This window comes from Oreochromis niloticus, linkage group LG22 (genome assembly GCF_001858045.2).
Source record: "Oreochromis niloticus isolate F11D_XX linkage group LG22, O_niloticus_UMD_NMBU, whole genome shotgun sequence".
NCBI classification, from domain to species: domain Eukaryota; kingdom Metazoa; phylum Chordata; class Actinopteri; order Cichliformes; family Cichlidae; genus Oreochromis; species Oreochromis niloticus.
Window position 1 is genome coordinate 30,287,280 of NC_031985.2, and position 13,616 is coordinate 30,300,895.

General features: G+C 43.5%; 1 long non-coding RNA gene across 1 annotated transcript; it reads left to right on the forward strand.

The window, feature by feature from the left end:
* The first annotated feature begins 5,428 nt into the window (after positions 1-5,428).
* On the forward strand, positions 5,429-8,915 carry LOC106098123 (uncharacterized). The gene is made up of 3 exons (XR_001224235.3): positions 5,429-6,542; positions 6,638-6,696; positions 7,675-8,915. It is a non-coding gene; the product is annotated as an uncharacterized LOC106098123 (long non-coding RNA).
* Positions 8,916-13,616: the final 4,701 nt, after the last annotated feature.

The following is a 13,616-nucleotide window of genomic DNA, read 5'->3' on the forward strand; positions in this document are numbered from 1 at the left end:
TTGGCAACCTCAACCAAACACACCTGAGCCTTTCCCTCAGCTCTCTCAGGTATAGCTGAGGATATTTTAAATAATCACTTCTTCTGTTACATTCAGAGGTCAATAACTTCACTTCTCCAGGAATGGGGAATTTTGCAACTGCTGCCAGAACACCAAATAACACTTCTGGACGGCTCCAGCTTCCCGGTGAGCTTCCAGTAAAAGGAACTGGTGGTACCAGCCGCTTTCCAGTTCACACATGCACACAGTCACACAGTGTCAAACCACAACACACTCACATTGCCAGGAAGGGGTCAAATTAATGGCTGACTTTGCAGCTCTCGGGCAGACGCTCAGACACACATACGCACAGGCAAACGCACACACTTGAACGCACACACTCGCGTGCACACACACAAACACAAACACACAAAATAATTTCCATTCCATTTCTCCCCCCTCACCGCCCTTCCGCTCGGTGCCACTCTGCTTTTTTTCCTTGTTCTCTCTCTAATTTGCATAATGTACTCGCTCCTTCTGAAGCTCAGGGTACACACACACACACACACACACACACACACAGAGATGGCACCACTGGCTTCAGACACAGTGCAGAGCGGGGAATGTGAGGGGAACGAAGGGACGAGGAGGAGAATGTTCTGGTAAAATAAACACACACACACGCAATAATACCATAATTATCCTGGGCACTGGCCTTGGCACTAACCTGGGGAAAACCCTGATGTGCCAACTCACTGCACCCAGTGACCTATCTCAGCAAGCTGGAGAGGAACACACTGGCATGCATACGTAGACGTATACATACAGCATGCACGGGCCCATTCATGCAAAAACATTCATGCATACACAAAGTACACAAAGCCAGCAGTGCAGACAGGCTAAGTAAACTCATCAGTCTCTCCTGTTCTGTTTAATCACTCTTGCCTTTTCATTTGTGCATTTAATTATTCGATTAACTTATTTTGGTTTTCGGAGGGGGTCAGATCACGTCTGTTTTGTTGGACTAAGTTATCCTTGTAAAGCTCTGGGCCTGATTATCCTGTGATGAGTCACCCAGGGGTGGGTCAGAGGGAGAGAGAGAGAGAGAGGGAGGTGAATTCAGTGCACAAGAACCCAACAACCAGGCCACTAGTTACATAGCTATAAACAGAGGGAGAGAGTGCACAGAGAAATGGGCCTTGAAAGGCATCAATCCCTAGCTCAGGCATGGGAGAGCTCAACTAGAATGAGGACAAATCACACCACACACACAGACAGACAGACAGCTATCGTTTAACCTGCTTCCTTCTCTTCTTGTTTATCAAAGCTGTGCAAGATGGGCTCTCTGGCTACCGAGAGCCACCGTTTCCGACGCGATTCTCACCAAGCGGTACATGTCGGGTCACATCATTTACTTGCTAATGTAGTCAGTAATCACAGAAAGAGAGAGGGAGGGAGGAAAATAACAAAAACAACAGGCTGTCGAGGACAGATCTGCAGCCGGCAGGCTTTGTTGATGCCACGGGAGCTGCGGTCGTTTCGGATAAAGTTGCATAACATCTCCCTTATACAGGAAAGAGGGGGGGGGGTGACATTTAGAAATGTCTAGATCGAGGGGGGTGACAAACACATGTTGACACACAAATAGCCATGCAAGCTTTCCCACTTTTCACTCAAGTTGCTCTAATAAGTTAATTCTCAGGAAAGTTGAGGCATTTATAATAAAAAACAAACTAATACTTATATAGTCTACACTTTAGCAAAGAGTTTCGAACTTGAGTGGGTTTTCGTGTACACTTCCTACACATGTATACCGTATATATGCACAAACATATGCAAACACCCACAAGATTGTGGAACAATTGCATCCAAGTTTCTCTTATTTGACTTGATAGACTCGCAGCGCTCGCAAACTTCTGTGCCTCGCCGTCACTCTTTAAGCCTTTTTTACTTGAGGGGGGTTCTTCTGTTTTACTCAAATATAATTTCCACTCACATTTCTGGTCAAGTTATATCTTGCCAAAGTAATATTTGCTCTGTTTGAGCGGAATATTTCAGAAGGCCATCCACTTATGCGCATGAACACACATTCACACACACACACAAGCGCACATATCTGCTGAGCCTGATTCAACAGGACTGGGCGGTGTTCTCACAGCGCTAACTGTCACCACAGTGAGAGGTCAAACAGAAACAGTAGCACAACTTATATAAGTCACAATAACAGGCGCAGGGGGGAAAGAGGGCGAGAGGAGCGTGGGTGTGTAAATGTGTGTGCCAGCAGAGAGAGGAACAGCTGATTTTATGCTAGCTTCTCTGCAACTTTTTCAGTAACCCAAGGAAGCTGTCATTTTTCGCACCAAGACTCATATTGCTTCTTTCATAAGTGACAGTTACATCATATTTTATCTTCAGAAATTTAGTAGCTAACAAAAGCATGAAACACAACATTAAAAATGAGATTTTCGAAACAGAAGTGCATATTGGAAATGGGATTGCTTTTTAGCATTAATCTGTAATTCACCGTGATATTAAATGAGTGCTAATTATGGTTAGCTAAAAGCAAGCTTAAAGAATATACCTATTGAAAGCAAATAATGTTTATTTCAGCTATATAGACAGTTATTTTAATGGTTCAGTCACACTAAAAAAAAGATAGACGCCAATTTTGCAACTACGAAAAATCATTAATGTCCACTAACAATACTGAATTTTTTCTGCATTCAGTAACCAATTGCAAGTCCCCCAATGGTTGAGCAGTCAACACCCTCAACCTCTGGGCAACTACTTTTGCAAAATGATTGCACGGGTCATCCGTTGGGTTGCAACCTGTCTCCAAATAATTGCAGTGTGACTCAGACTGAGTGCAATCACTCTCAGACAGAACTGTGAATGTTTGTAAATACATGCTGTCAAATTTATAAGATGGCTTACCAACACACTGGATTTAATCTGAGTCAGTCTGTCCATGAATTAGTTAAATTACTATTGTGGAGCAATTATGTTACCTTTTGTGAGGATTTTCAGTTTAAGATCTATAAGGTAATATCTGGACTCAAATTTTAAGTAGTTATTGTGAATTTCTGTGTGCGCAGGTGGCAACAGATTTGAAATTTACACCAGTTTATTGCAATTAATCACTATATTAGCACAAACATTGCATGTAAATGCTAACTTTACCACATTCCATCGCAAACGTAAAGACTTACTCTGTCTTATTGCTTTTTTCTCGCAATCTTAAAAGTTGCTTTAAAGACAGCGAGTAGTCGCAGCTCTGGAAGTAACCACTTTTAAGTAACCACTTCAAAGGCAACAAGATTGTAAGGCCAATGGACATGGTTGTTGGTCATCCAATACTGTCGAAACACAGTTTTCCCTCCTGTGACTGTAGCATAACGTAGGTTTCCACTTTTGGAGACATTATCAAGTGGCCATTTGACTAACTGCAGGTCCTGGTCTTTCTGCAATGGCCTCATTTTTCAGGCTCTGAAGTCGTTCCTTGGCTTCCACTTCCACTTCCACAAAGTTAATCAGTTAATCTAGCATGCTAACACTGGCAAATTCCACTAAACGTTACTCTTTGTCCACGATTATTCAGCACCTACTCCATCACGGCCTGCTCCCGAACATTTATTTGGGAAAGACATGAAAAGGAGCATTAGCGTTAGCGGTCTATATGCTTTCTTGGTTCCGCCAACGGCGACCATAAAAGCATACAGAGCTTTCATGGTTGCTGTTGTTGATCCAAAATCACCAAACTAAGTCAAACATGCTGTAAATCTCTTCTGGGGCTTTTTTGGTGATTGCAGTTTGGCTGGAACACAAAGACAAGTCTAAACAAACAGCAAAGACTTAAATACTTTTAATTTCTGTCCCGCTTTAATGCCAGATTTTCACTCGCGTGTTACCCAGAGAAAAAGTGCCGTGTCACCACACTGGCTGAGCTGTTCGCCTAAAAGGCAAACAAAAGATTATATACTCCATTACAGAAAAGTAATGAGACTGTAGAGGATGCAGCATCTAGTATAGTGAGGGTGAGGATAGGATACAAGTTCGTACTAAGACAATGAATGTGTAGACTTCAAGAGTGATTCAGTGCGACAGTTTACAGGGGAGGTTGGAGAGGACAGAAGGCCAGCAGAGGGGTAGAGACACAGAGGTATGGAGGGGAAAGGAAAGAGCAAGAGATTTTCTATAAGCTTAAGATAAAGAGGTCACGCTGCTCGTTTCTGGGTCAGCTCACATTAAACAGGCAGCAGCACGGAGCTACCGTGGTCCTCGGCCCCGTGGAGGCGCAGCGGTGCAGACGTGCTTCCACCGACTGTGACCGCACATTAGGCACTCACTTTGAGCCGTACAGGCACCGCTCAAGGCGTCAACACATAAAGTTGCCCTTTCTTCTAATCCGCAGCATATAGAGGCGCACACACAGAAGTACATCCAGGAGGCCGGCAGCTAGCGGTGGAGTTTGTGTGTGCCGACTGGCATTAATGTTAACCTAAACTCTGATCAGTGACAGTCCCTGGAACGCTGCTGAAGGCATAAACACTGGAAGGTAATGGACACACACACACACATGCAGGACATGGTATGGAATACATATGAGACTGAAATGATGTTACTGAGCTGTCAGCGGGGCACACGAAGCTTATTTTTATGTCACATTCCTACGGTTGTTTATACTAGGACTGATCTGGGAAGCGTGATGGAACTCAGGCTTTTAGACTCCGGTGGTAAAAATTTAGCCGGCTGATCCTCAGCAGATGACAGTCACACAGGAAAGAATAGCACGTCCCTGCCAAATCGCACCATTTAGCTAGCTGCTGGTGGTTTAAAGGAGTATTTCAGCAAGCAGATGGTATTAAAGTAAGACACCTCAGAGATGGATTTCAGAAAGAATGCTCAAAATCAAAGACAGAGAAACAGAAGTGTTGCGCTTTTTAGTCAGTGTGGGGCAATCTCCACTGCTCAGTCCTACAGTTCGCTTCTCTTTTGTTTAACTAACCTTCACTGGTAAAATTAATCTTTTCCTTAATCACTGAACATGTTGCTAGTCATGTAAAATTACAGGCAATAGAAAATATACTGCAGCCTATGACACTTTTTCCACTAAATGCACATAATTAATAAGGCAGAATGGTCGAATGCAAAGCAAGGTCAAAGTTCAACAATCCCTGTGGCCCATAAACTGGTGAATCATCAGTAAAGTCTGCAACCTGTTGCTTTTTAAGTACAAAGCAAGGGTATAAGGACATAATGCAAAAAGAAAACCAATGCTACACTCAGACTGGGGAAAACAGTGGTTAGAGGCCGCAGCACAACCAAAATTACTGCAACCGTGTGCAGTGAACTTGCAATCTTGCCTTTGAAATGTTTGCTTCAAAGACAGGGATCACGGCTGTGACCAATCACAGTCATTCGCCATCTTCAGATGGCTTTGTTGCGTCAATCTGCGATAAAACAGGACCGTCAGTCTGCAGCTGAATAGCGTCTGGTTGGCAATTATATGCAATGTTTGTGATAACACAGCGATGAACTGTGATAAATCAGCAGAAATTGCAAATCTGGATAAACAGAAATTCACATGAACTCCTTAGTCTATAGATCTGAAACTGAAATTCCTCCACAACAGCAACATAGTTGCCACAGGACACTGATTTACCTGCATCAGGTGACCCGTGCAATAAAAAGTGGTTGCCCACACTAGTTGTAATCAGCCTCCACAAGCGAAAAATTTCAATGCAACCACCCAGTCGCAAAGCAGTTGCTGTCCTATTTTTACTCCAGTGTGGCTGAGCCATTGTGCAGCCCATTGCTGCTTCCGCCACTGCAAACTGCCGCCTGCATTGTGCAGACAAGCAAACTGAAAGTGACAGCCTGCATTCAAATAAAAGTAGTGACGCCACCACCAAAGACATTTATAGCCGAGCTCTTCATATAAATCTCATTTTGCTCCACAAAAGTGAATTTCTAATGACGTCTTCACTTTGAGCAGTCTAAGCGTTAAAAGCAACGAGACTTGTTGCCTTGTTCTTTGATTTGTTCTTCATGACACATGCAGTGGGAACAAGCCTGCATCCCTACGACCCTACTCAGAGCTGGATTTGTGCAAAAATGATCTACAGCCTCCCCTCCACAGCCACAGAACATATATTACAAGGATGACAACACGAGTAACACTTTATAGTAACTGTTAGTTTATTCAATCATCCAGAGACAGCAACAATGTTACAATAACCAACCAGCTGTTTAACTGAAATACTACTACCACTTATTAACAGCCACTATAAAGTGCTGCCACGTGTTTCACTGAGCTGTGCATCAAACTCATTGGTCTGAATGAACTTCCTGTCATAAAGCTGGTCTGTTGACATGTGAGCTCATTAAGGCCAGGAATACACCCACGGCACCTTTAGGACCTTCGAAATAGCACTTCAACCAAACAAGACAAAGGTCCTCTCCTTCCACTCGCTGCATTCATGATCTTCACCAGCGACGGCGTTGGCTCGGTTGTCATGGAGATGGAGCTGCTGAAGCTCAAGCTCAGCAGCTACCGAACAAGGGTAAGGGTTAAGGTTGAGATCCCTGGCAACAGATTGCAACGCAGACCTTGAGTCGGATGTTTTCTCAAACTTCTATTTCCATGCCTTTCATGCAGAGCTGTCGTTTTGGAGATCTCTCCTTCTGTCGGCTTGTCAGACCTTGAATTGGGCTGAGGTGAGTTCGCAGCACCTCCTCTGGAGAGGAAAGCATTTCTTTTTTGTTCTGGCCACGATGCGGGTTAATGTGGGTGAGTTTTTACATTCAGGCTCTGTTTACTGCTAATTTCACATTATTAAACCAAAGATTTTAAAAGGCACAACTAACCTTTTGTCGCCTCCTGAATGTCGCCTATTCATTTTGGGGCTAAATGTGGCACATGTCTGAGTGATAACTACAGCAAAACTGGCCACTTTCACCTAAATTCATCAACTAAGCTCTAGATAAAGAGCCAAAACAGGAATTTGGGGGTGTTGGGAGGGGTGGGAAGGAGGAATATTCTTTCAAGGGCAAATAATGGACCCGACTGAACTGAAAGCAGCCATTAAATAAAAGAAAGACAAGAGAGAGCAGGAGAAAGAGGCAAATATCTTTCCAATTATCAGCTCTGGAGCATGTTCTTAAGAGAGAGCTGAAAGGACAGGTTATTAAGCTTTAATGCATCACAGCATAGGAACCATTCAAGGCCTTCTCCCTCATTAGACCTACCACCAGCCTCACAGTGTGTGTGTGTGTACGGCCTCACACTACACTAAACACTTAAACAGGAGTAATGAGAGCGTGAGTGCGGGCTAGTCCGCTTACAGACGGAATGATTGCAGATTTAGCCAACATGGGCATTTTCATTCCCTTGTATAGATGGGATTAGCACACATACAGCAAACAGGAGTTACATTTTCCTAATAAAACCACTCAGCGGGATCGAGAACACTGTTGGACCCACGCCCAAGCGCTATATACAAAATGTATGACAGAGAGAGAAAAAAACCAAAGATTTGATCACATTTTCCTGGATGTAACGTTCTTTTAATGAAAAAAAGAGAGAGGTAATACTTATAGAAACACTACTGAGGAGCGGTGGCACCGCTCCTCGCGGGATGTGGCTCTGATCTCTAACTTTCATTTCTCGCCTTTGTGTTTTTTTTCCTTTCCCAGGCAAACAAACAACATGATGAAATTTCTGCGGATGATATATTGCCCGGTTGATGTCAGTGTATTAGAAGTGTGGTGTGGGGTTGATTCCGCAAACAAAGCCAGAATTGATTCTCCTTATTGAAATCCGCCACGTAATATCTGAGGGGATCCATCTGGACCGCAAAGCTCTCTCGCCCTCTATAAATAAAAGCAGACTGAAGAGGGGAGAGCGGAGGAGAGGGGGGAAAAGGAAGGAAAACGGGAGCCTCCCCTGGAAAAGGGGGGATCGACGTTGGAGAAGACGGAGGAGGAGGAACTTAAACAATTTGGCCTGCTCGGTGGTGCTGAGACTTCGGCGCTGCCAGACGGCACCATATGAAGGCATTAGCGAGACAAAACACCGCCTAACACCCAGTCCAACTTCCTAGGATCAATGAAGAGGCGTTGGCTGCGGTGCCTCTGCTCAGTCAGCCACTAACTCTCCTTCTGTCCATCCAGTGATCATCACCATGTGTGCACACTGTGGCCCCGGAGTTTGATGAGGATGATTTTCCCGTAGATGGGATGATTAATGTTGCTGCTCTAAGATGCTGAGTGAGATTGATGCTGCCCGCTATCCCCTGCATGCCTAATCTTTCATCCTTACAGTAAATATGACACAATGTCCATATGCACGTGGAAACGGCCTGATTACAAACAGCTTGCGAAGCCCTCGTCCCGTTTAATGATTACATCCAAAGGCACTCTGAGTCAAACGGCCGTTTCCCATAATGAAATTAGCTGGTCGCGCTATCTGCCCGCCTCTGAGCGCGAGGCAAGGAGTTTCCGCGAGGGTCACCCCAGCTAAGTAATCCTAGTTAAGCAACTCGAATGCAAATGAGATGTAAATCAAGCTAAAACGGAACACTGGTTAATTTGGCCTCCTGACATTGCAAACAGTCGCAGGGGGATCCGATGCAAATTGCATGCAAATGACAACTGACGGTCTTTGTCTCCATTGGCTCAAGGGTATGAGCCTACGAGCTCAGGTTCGTGTCTGGTTTTGTCTATGCAAATATTTGATGTATCCAAGTGGAACTAAAGAAAGTAAATACCCACTGGAGAGAGGGCTGGAGAGGTGGACGAGGTTCACAACAGGTCACGAGGCTGTCATCGCAAGAGCTGAGGCATTATACACCCACACCGCGCGGCCCCGGCGCGGGAGAGGAAAAATCCAAAACCTCAGACCAGAGAGCACGAGTGAGCCAGACGTTACATTCCAACCGCTCCGCGTTTACCAAAAGCCAGGACCCAGCTGTGTGTGATCCAGCCAACTCCTACATCATCTGGAGCCTTGCCTTATATATTCACTGCTGAGATCAAGCCCTACAGTACAAAGCCCCACATATAATTTTGGCAATCCTACCAGGCCTGTATTAAGACCTGACAGAGAGCGTATCTAAATCCAAAGCCCCCTGGGAAGAGGTCAAATCTTTGTGGAGACGAGCCCCTAAAGACCAACGGGCTGGGCAGAATGACTTTCCTGGTCCATGTACCGACCCCCCCAGTATGGATTCCCCCACACAAGAAATTGATTGTCCCTGCAATCTTCTATCAACCATCAATATCAACCATCAAAAGAGGTGGAAATCAACTAGTGGCAGCTTCTGTTTGTGTCTCATTTCATCTATTAAAAAAAAGCCATAAAATATGAGAAATGACCGTCTCCTTGCCTCTCTCTTTTCTCCATACATCACAAAGTGTGTCTCGGCTGGTTGTGCACAGAAGCGCACACCCACCCTCTTCAGGCTTCAGCGCTCTCTCGCCTCTCATTTACTCTGAACGGGGCGACTTCGTGTGTTGCCCCACTGAACCGACGATTTGTGGCTTTGCTTTTGCATGCGCTGAGAAGTTAAGACAGGTTCAGCGTTTCAAGAGCCAGCCAAGAAAAACACGTTTATTAAAATGCTCCAGTGCTGCCATTAGCCAATGAAATATCATGAACAGAGAGGGCGAGGTGGTTGCTAGGGCAGGCTGTCGCTTCACATCAAAACTAAGGAGAAGCTCGTCACAGTGGTTGAATTATTGCACCATGTGTATGAAGCTGCCTTGGCTCATGCAAACTGCTAATCAAACTTCTGCTTCGGCCCCTGTCAAAACAGGACTAGAAACCAGTTAGCGACCGCCCCGCAACCACCCATCACAAGGGGAAAATGAGTACTGCTGGACTGTTGCGACTGGTTTCTATCAGTCACCGTAAAATCGACTGCTAAAACCCAAGTCATGCAGACCTAGAGAGCAGTCAGTTAGTCCCTGCAACCACCAGACTCTTGGGAAGAATCTCCAACTGGCTGGCAACTGGTTGCTGGAGGTTGCTTATTGTCACTAGGTGAAAGTGGTCACAAAGACCCTTGCAAATATTTTGGTCACTCGTTGATCGCAGCAGTTGCCCTAGTTTGCATGGAAGACGCTGACTTGTCTTGTGACTTGCAGACTAGTTGCAAAGTGGTAGCGAAACTGTGAAGAGGTTGACACACACAAACAGAGACCATTCTCCTTAAATGCTACATCTCTTTTGAAATGTGTTGGTTGGAGCACTGAGGCATGACTTTAACAGTGAAGGTGAATATTTTCCATTTAAGGCTTGAGTTCAGTTTTTTAAGTTTCAGTAGTGCTTGCTAGTTAGTTGGGGAGTGATTGCACACAAGTTCAATTCAATTCAATTCAATTCAATTTTATTTATATAGCGCCAAATCACAACAAAAGTCGCCTCAAGGCGCTTTATATTGTACAGTAGATAGCACAATAATCATATGACCCCCTATGAGCAAGCACTTTGGCGACAGTGGGAAGGAAAAACTCCCTTTTAACAGGAAGAAACCTCCGGCAGAACCAGGCTCAGGGAGGGGCGCGGCCATCTGCTGCGACCGGTTGGGGTGAAAGAAGGAAAACAGGATGAAAGACATGCTGTGGAAGAGAGACAGAGATTAATAACAGATAAGTCAGCACATTTCATGCAAACTACGAACAACAAAAGAAATCATCGTTATTAACCCTCGATCACACCAAAATTAATAAACAATAAACCCAGAAATCACAGAATTTTAGAAACTATTTGAAATCAGAAAACAGACTGGTGCCTAGGGATGGGCAATATGTAAAAATCTTCCTACCGACAATCTTCAGTCCAATAACTGCGATGCGCAATATATTAGCGCATGCGCAGACTTTTTGATGGGCGGAGCTATGTAATCATGCACGGACTGATTTGCGCGTTTACAACACAGAACCCAGATAGCAAGACGACATTGAATCTATGTTGATTTTTCATCCGAACCGTCGTATATGGTCGGGGTTGAAATGCCAATGTTGTAACAACATTGAAATACTGTGGTAAACCGACGGTCTTACTATAGAGACGTTGTAACGATGTTGATTCACCGTTGTTTTTTTGTCATTGATATTTGATCTATTTATAGTCGACCAGGTGACAACAACAACAACGTCGAGAAAACGTCTATTTATAGTTGATGATCATTCGGCTCCGGTCACCATCAAAAACCATCGATTTGTAGTTGAGCATTAAATTGCACTGCAACTGATCGGGTATAAAGTACCAGAGAAAGTAGATTTATTGTTCATTTGTTATCAATGACTTGGTCTAGTTCACCAGCTTTAAAAAATCGTGTCTACGTGCAATTTATGTATAGTTGACCGGGAAATTAAAGCAGCGATCACTTGGACTATTCCGCAGCACCCCTCTCACATTGGTACATCCCCCCAGGTATTCATTGTCTTCTACAGTAGAGCGGGACATTTGATTTACTCTCAGCGGAATTGACTGGAGAAGGCATCAGTTCATGCACTGCACTGGCCCGCACCACGATTAGTATAAGGTAAGAATGAATGATTTTTTTCCTACTCGTTATTTCCATGTTTGCATTTGAATAACAGTAAAAAAAACCTCGTTAATGTACAACATTAACGAGGTTTTTTTTACTGTTATTTACGTTGCTCCCACAAAATGTGGGAGCCCGAAATTGTGTCTACTTCTTGCAATCCGGCAACAAATAAATTGCACTGCGAACAAAGTATATCAACAAAGGAAACATTTTTGTTTCATAATTTCTTCGTTATATTCCCTTACAAAGCTAGCTTTAACGCTTCGAGGTTTCCTTTGTTCTTGCCGTCGCCTCAGCGCTTGACCCAGACTTTCGCTCTGTAGTTGCTTAGTACTACAAAAAATTCTAAATCTGTGATATATGATTGATAAACGTAAAGTTAACTGTATAAACATGTTCAATGACTTTGTTACTTTTGATGATTGGAGAGCACTCGCTTCAATTCGCACACGAAAACTTTAGACTCAGTTTGAATGCTCACGCAGCATGCCCACGTGACTGTACGTTGCACGGTCACCTAACTTTACGTTGCACGCGTACATGACTTTCCGTTTGTGCCTTGAATAATGAATAAGGCTACGTCCACACGTACCAGCGTATTTTTGAAACCGCTGATTTTTCTATGCATTTGCACCTTTTGTCCACACGTAATGTATGTCTGGCCGTACATTGTGTTTGTATTTCCAGGCACATTTCACGAAGCAGAACGCAGTCTTCAGAGATATCCACGTGAATGCTGTGATACGTCTGACCTTCAGTCCGAAGAAGAAACCCAGACCAGTCTTAAAAGAAAGCACAAGTAAAACCTTTTTATTCACAAACATATCTTTGATTGTTAAGAATTTATAATCTTGTCTTTTGTACATATCTGTGGTGCATGCATACTGCAATATCACCACATAATATAGTCCAAAAAGTGGAAGTTTGTAAACTTTTTAAAAATGCAAAGCCGTGTACACTTGTGCACTTCAAAAATTCATTGTATACTGTACCTTCTTGCACGTCTCTGTTTCCTGTGTGTGTTGTTAGAAATCAAACTAACTTTAGGAAACAATATGCCAAAAGCATATTTACAATTACTTAAGACCGTTTTTAATTTCTTTTTCTTTAGACCAAATGCCCTGTACACATATACGGACTCAGAGGATGAGCAGCCTACAAAAAAATGGTTTCCCCAGGCCCCTCGAGTGAAAATACCAGGTAATAAAATACTGACTAGTGTCTGTGTACATATCTGTGTCTGACACGAGGAAACTTTTTTGACAAGTTGTCTGTATTCTTAAATACTTAAAAAATTATCTTTTTCTAAACAACCCTCATCACTCTGCAGTCTGCCCCCCAGCCCACTGATAGCAACCATCATAATGCCCCACCCAGCTTCCGGCACCTTTCGCCACTCTGGCACAAACCGACACAGCTTTGCAATCTCGCCAGCATGCAGAGTCTGATGTCTTCCCTATAGATGGTATGCTTTTAAAAAAAGCTTTAAAGCTGCATCACAATGTCATTGTACTCTTATCTAAAAAAAAAACCCAATTTATACTCCTGAATGTCATCTTGTTGTGATTTTGAAGTTTGAAAATCTTGGAATTTCACAGTTTACATGGTATAACAAATATATGTGACAGGCAAAAACTAGTAAACACTTTTAGCAGTTACAAGAACTAACACATGAATATCCAACAAAAGGGAATAGAAATACATTGTACTGCCAATACTTTGGTTTATTCTTTGTATGACTTGAAAATCAGGCTTTAGGGAAAACTAAATGACATGTTTCTATCATCAATTACATGAAGTAAACACACAAGCACTTGCATACACATTTAAGAGATGAGACACGCTAATTCCATCTCATAAAATGTGTCTATAGGTGAGACGCTTTGCGTTGATTGGTGCTGCTGGACCACACTGGAGGTGCGAGTCCGCCATGTAATGGTTTATGCCATTACAAAGGAGCTGGCCTCTGTACTCAACTGGGCAGGGGGAAAAAACCCAAGGACCAGACAAAGCAAAAAAGGGCATTTAAAGAGACAGCGCTGTGCAGATGCATATTTGGTAAGTTTTAACATTTATTGTAGT